At 40.5% G+C, this 6607-nt stretch overlaps 1 pseudogene across 1 annotated transcript; it reads right to left on the reverse strand.

Annotated features, from left to right (window-relative positions):
- Positions 1-735: 735 nt before the first annotated feature.
- LOC308340089 (heterogeneous nuclear ribonucleoproteins A2/B1-like) lies at positions 736-1885 on the reverse strand (annotated as a pseudogene). The gene has a single exon. The product of its transcript is annotated as a heterogeneous nuclear ribonucleoproteins A2/B1-like (transcript).
- Positions 1886-6607: the final 4722 nt, after the last annotated feature.

Consider the following 6607-nt stretch of genomic DNA (forward strand, 5'->3'; position numbering starts at 1 on the left):
AGATTTTTTTCATTTGAAGTAAATCTTAATGCTATTAAATTCACAAATATGCTAATTTAAACACCCAATTTTATTTATCTAAAACACACATTGCAAACATACAAATATCTATTCTTTCCACATGTCAGAGCCCATTCATTTCATGGTTTGGAAATGCGGAGAATAGATTCCCCTTAAACTGCAAGTCAGCAGGTGTTTCTTTGCAGTTAACTTTAGCAAAATCCATACAAAATAGTAATTAAGAGTGATCTTCTTTACTTGTTAACTCACAAGGAAACACCTTCAAAACTGCATTTTGTTAAAATTTCTGTACTAAAATGTAGAAAAACTGAACTACACAAATATTGAAAAGTTAAAAATTTCTGAATTTTTTACTCCTGGTACGACTACCACAATTTACAGGGCAATATACCTGATGTAATGAAAAGAGAAAGAAAAAGACAAAGCCACAACAGACAAAAGACCTCAGGAACATACATCTGATTGACACTACATTGCATTAATCAATTGCTGCGCTTTTTGCGAACTGTGGCTATGACAGTCCTGAACAAGAAGGCTTTCCTGTTTAAGCTGCAGTAACTTTTCTGACTATGGATCATTGTTCCTTCTGTGGCAGATTTTTACAGTTCCTCTAATGCATTTGGGATGATTGTCTCAAAGTAACCTGCAGCTTTCCTAACAACTCCTCACTCTCTCTCCTGCTAAGAACTGTAGCCCTTTTATTCTGAAATTTTTTTAGAACCTTCTGCTACCATATCCACCACTTCCACCACCAGATCCATAACCACCATCATAGGGACTGTCTGAGTTTCTTCCACCAAAACTGCCCCCCTTCATGGATCCATAATTGGATTGCTATTGTCCGCTATAATTTCCAAAATCATTATAGTTCCCACCTCTAAAATTTCCTTCTTCATTGTAACCATCATATCCTCCACCACCACCTCCATGTCCACCTCCTTGGTTCCCATATCCTGGTCCACCACCATCATAGCCTCCTCTACTCCTATAACCAGGACCACCACCATAGTTGCCACCATCATATCCATTATATCCACTATCTAAATCCATTATATCCATTATATCCACTATCACCCCCCACCCTCCCGTAACTACCTCTGCTGCCACCACCTCACCACCATAGCCTCCTCTTCCACCAAAGTTTCCACCATGGCCAAAGTTACTACCATCTTCAAAGTTTCCTCCACGACCCATGAAGTTGCCAGACCCACCTCCACAACCTCTCTGTGATCCAGCAGACGCCTTTCTTGTTTAAAAAGGGCCCTTTTCACTTTCCAAGTATGCCCATTAATAATGTGGCATTTCTGAACAACAATCTTATCAACTGTATCATGGTCATCAAAAGTTAAAAAGGCAAATCCTCTCTTTTTTCCACTCTGCCTGTCTTCCATAATTTCTATGGTTTCAATCTTGCCATACTTTTCAAAGTAGTCTCTCAAATTATATTCTTCTGTATCTTCTTTAATGCCACCAACAAAGATTTTCTTCACTGTTAGGTGGGCACCAGGCTTTACAGAATCCTCTCGAGAAACTGCTCTCTTTGGTTCCGCTACACGCCCATCAACCTTGTGCGGTCGGGCATGCATTGCTGTATCCACCTCTTTGACAAAATAGTAAGTCACAAAACCAAAACCCTTGGAACTTTTTGTTTGGGGGTCTCTCATCACCACACAATCTGTAAGTGTACCCCATTTTTCAAAATGTTCTCTTAAACTATTATCTGTAGTTTCAAAACTCAAACCACCAAAAAACAGTTTTCTCAACTGTTCTGGTTCCTTTGGATCATGGCCTTCCTCCTCTTGGAGGTGGCAGTGATGGCTGGAGTCAGGCTGGGGGTGACCAGGTGACCAGGTTTTACCTTCATTTTGAGACTGGACTTGCCTCTTCCAACTCGAGTTCAATATGGGACCGAGAGGAAGAGGCAGAGCTCTGGTTTATATGTTATTCTTAATGGGTCTTGCTCTCACTCTCAAAATTATCCTGGATTGGATCAAAACTATATGATCACCCTAGCTATATTCACATTATGAAAATATTCTTTGCCAAGAAATTTTAAAATTGTATCTTTGAGTGGATATTAGAATATTCCAGAAAGAGAAAATAAGACAGGAGAAGACATATGCCAAGACTTCAGTCCACTTACCAAATATGCATAGTTGAAATACGGATAAGGAACAGAAGAGTGTCCAGATTTACTCCGTATGCTATCAGGTAAATACCTTTACATTTTGAGCAAAATGCACAAAGATTCCACATTAATATAAGTTGTGATGCAATTTCAGATGCTATTGCCAGACTATTATATTTTATTTTATTTATTTTGCCAGACCATTTTAAAAAGATACCTTGTAACATCAATTTTCTGCTTAAATTTAACTATGTGTATTATCTTAGGTTTATGAAGGAGTATAAAACAGAACAAACTATTCAAAATGGAAAAAAAAAAAAACCCTAAAGGAATTCCTGGCTTGCTATTAGTTTTGAAAAGTATATATTGAAAACCATATGCATATCATTTAATTTTACATTTTTATTTTTTGCTCCAAATTCATAAAGAAGAAAAGGAAGCAGGTGGGGGGGAGAGAATCCCATGATGTACAAATACCTTTTCAAGACTGACTATTAAACCAAAAATTCAACGTTCTTAGCACAGACTACCAGTCCCTTGATGGTTTGGCCCCTCTTTATCTCTCTGGATGCAGTTTGCTCCATGTTGCCACTCGTCCTCTGAGCTCCAACCTCCCTGACCTTCTTTCAATAGCTTCAACCCGCCATGCTCCCTCGCACCACAGAGCTTCCAGTCAAATTGTTCCTCTTCTGCCTCAGTTAGTTCATTCTTACTCAAATCATCCACAAAGTACTCTCCATGAGCCAATGCAGTAAGCCGGGTTATTATTCAGAAGTATATCCCTCCCCACTTCCAAGAGAGGAATATCGCTCCCCATCCGTTGATGTTGGGTTTGCTATTAGTTTCCTTTGGTCAACGGCATGAAAGCAGGTAACAGGAAAGAATTTTGAAAATCTCATGCACCTTTAGTTTTGTCTTCTCACGCCTCTGCCCTTGCCATGGGAAGAACCCTCCCGGGCTGTCTGCTGGGTCCACGAGGAGCAGGAAAGCTCTGTGAAGAGAGCTACCCCTAAGCCCATCTCAGATCCACTGATCCTCACTGAGCTATAGGGCTGAAGAAATGGTTACTGTTCATTGATGTTAAGATATCTTTTGGTACTTGCTATCAGAAACTACTAATAGGGTTTATTTGCTATAGGGTTTATAGGTATATATAGGGTTTAGAGGTATATATCTGATACGGCTGTGTATTTCTCTTTTGTAGTATTTACAACAGCTGTGAATTTACAATTATTAGGGTTATGATGTAATAGGCATATCTTTCCGGAAGTACAGCATGCCCACAGTAACCAACATACTCTCTCACTATCCCCCAGTACAGTCTGATAGAGCAGGCACCCAGTAAACAATTCCTTAAAAAACATAAAGGAACTAAAGGCCCCTCCATGAGCAGGTATATGAATAATGAAGAAATAAAAAAGATTAAATTTTCTAACTTAAAAGGGTCAAATGGTGAGTGACGAAACTTGTGTCATCTTTAAAAAGCCGGTTCCCTGGCTGGGATTGTTGTTTGGACTCTCCTGTCACCTGCACGCCAAAATCAAGAACAAAAGCTGTAAACAATCGCCTGTATTTACACCAGGAATCAGTGCTCCTGATGAGAAACTCAACTGTCAGATTCGGTGAGGGAGAGATTGATTTTTTCGCACATTAATCACTAAAGCAAATCTATTTCCTCCTCCCCCATTTCCCACTCTTCTACCCCACGAGAGAAAAATGAAAAGAAAGGGAAGGAAGAATGTCTTTCCCATGAGTCTCACTAGACACACCACCAGGCTGGCCGAGCATGATTGATGGGGGTAAACTACCAATGACCAGTAGTGTTTTGGAAGAGAAGAAAAAGACTACTTTCAGGACAATGCTCCTCAGAGCTGCAATTCTATGTCCAAAAATGTCAATTTTTGCCAGAATCTTGCTCAAAAGAAAATATTTCTAAGATGCTCTTGAATGTTTCTTCAAAACATTCTTCCAATTCTTCAAAACATTTCTTCCACATTCTGATTTTGTCCTCCCCCAATACAAGCTTATTAAAAGCACTACGTAAATCGATTTCTCCCAGGACAGTAGATGGTGACAGTCCCATCTCGTGCCCTACCTGCTGCCCAGACTTCGATCAGACCTCCACGTGGGGTGGGGCCATATTCTGCACATCATATGCTCAACATCTCTTATCAGTCACAGTTAATATCAAAATTTCCAAGGCAAGGTCAGGTGCGCATAAAATGCAGACCCCCTGGAAGCACGGTTCTTGGATACCATGCATGTGCAGTGACCTGAGGATACCCATGCATTCCTCAGAGAGAGAAGAGAGGTGGATGGAGCTGTGACAATTGAGTGGACTCTGTGCTCAGGTCTGGGTGAGAGAGAGGCTATCTAGTTCCTTCTTTCAGTGCCTCATTCACTCATTTATTCCACAATATGCACTCAGGGCCTTCATTGTGCTGGACACTGAGGATGGAAAGATCGACGGTTTTTCTGGGGAAGACTGAGAATGAAACCAGAAAGATCCATACACCTTGCTAAGGGTGAGATAAAGGGTGAGCACAGGGCAGCAGGATCACATGGGAGATGAAGCTGACCTGGTTTGCGACTGGTCAGGGAAGCCATATTTAAGCTGGCATTTGAAAGACAAGTGGCAATTATCCAAGGTGATCGAGCAGGAGAGAAGGTACCGTGGGCGTTCAAGTCTGATATGCAAAAGCCAAGAAACAGGATGGAGAGGCTTGGCTGTGGGGCTCTGGGACTATAGCACAAGGCACGGTTGAGGTGAGGAACAAGCATGAAGGAGACAATGGATAGGGCACTTGGGTGGCTCAGTGGGTTAAACATCTCACTTGAGATTTCAGCTCAGGTCATGGTCTTATGGGTTGTGAGATTGAGCCCTGTGTCCCATACTCAGCGGGAACTCTGCTTGAGAATATCTCTTCTTCTGCCTCTGCCCCTACTGCTTGTGCTCTCCCTCCCTCCCCCCCCTCTAAAATAAACAAATAAGTCTTATAAAAGAAGAAGATGATGATGACAATGACAGTGGAGTGTATAGCAGGGGCCAGAGCATCTGAGTCTTTGCAGGGCCGTCTAAGGAGTTTGGGATTTAACCTGAGGGAAATGGGAGTCACAGAGGGTTTTTAATAGGGAATGTCATGACCAAGTAGGGAAGTTAAGAGGAAGCAGTATGTTGATTTTCCTGGGTTTCTCTTCTGTGTCTTATAGTCCTGGACATACAAAGTTAGTTAAATAAAAAAGGAAGAAGAGGCTTACCGCTTTGAGAAGGGCCCTTCTGCCCACAAAGGGGACAGGTATGACTCTAGCTTGCTCGCCCAGCAGAAATGTATAAGGCCATTTGAAGGCCACTGCCAAGCACAGAGTTGAAGGGTCAGGAAGATAGCAGGAGCAATAGTAAATACCTTACAAAAACTGATGGTATAAAGGGGAGCTCTGAAACGGGACCCAGAAAAGCCACAGTGATGCCCCAACTCTTTCTTAAACCAAAAGATAAGACATAACCTTTTGCAGGAACATTGAAGGACATGGATGTTAAAAATAACTTACAATGTTTACTTTGTGTTACTACTCTTTGGAAACCAAAGATCATTTTCATGGTTTAGAAATGTAAAGATGAATTATATATAAGTTGTTCTGCCCTGAAAATGAGGTTGATGTCTTGAGATATGAAACATAAGAGGAAGTCCAAACCTCTGGAGAAAACTTTCCTCTGAACTTTCAGAAGAGGCATCAAAAAAATTATCAAAGAGAAAAAAAAAGTTCATTATATCTTTAATGAAATTAGATGATCTCTGGTTGTTTTTAAGCTCTAGAATTTGACTCTTCTTTTTTATGGTGTAGCAATAGTATTGTAACATTTTAAAAGGGTTTTTATGCATGTTCTCTAATTTAATCTTTAATCATTATCTTTGACAAATTGTTATTTTGAGGCCTGAAAGGAAACATACAACCCACACTGTCCAAATAAACAAATATCATGAACATCTTCCTACCCCAACATAGATTCCTACAACCTATAGCAACATCCAATTCATTTCTCTTAAATGTTGTCTTCTTTCAAAATCGAATAACAATTTCAAATACATCCTCGGGGGGATTGTAAGCAATCACTGGGACACGGTAGGTATGGGTGGAGAAAATTCCCACAAATTCCTTCATATCTAAGTGCCATCAGCCAATGAAAGTAGTGAGTTTTCTGTGATAACCAGCAGTGGGGACCTTAGAAAGAAAACAAGTGTGGATACATTTTAGGGGATGATTTGAGAAATGGAGCTAGGGCAGAAAGTAGTATTTCTTGACCTGTGTGGAGAGATTCTTTCTCTCCCTCAACAACTGCAAAAAGATTACTAGAGAGATGTGTCAACAGAAAAATATCCCCCCAAAGATGTCCAATAGATTATGGAATTAAGGTTGCCAATCAGGTGACCTTAAATTAAGGTTATTCTAGATAATCTG

This window comes from Martes martes (assembly GCF_963455335.1).
Source record: "Martes martes genome assembly, chromosome: 3".
Classification (NCBI taxonomy): domain Eukaryota; kingdom Metazoa; phylum Chordata; class Mammalia; order Carnivora; family Mustelidae; genus Martes; species Martes martes.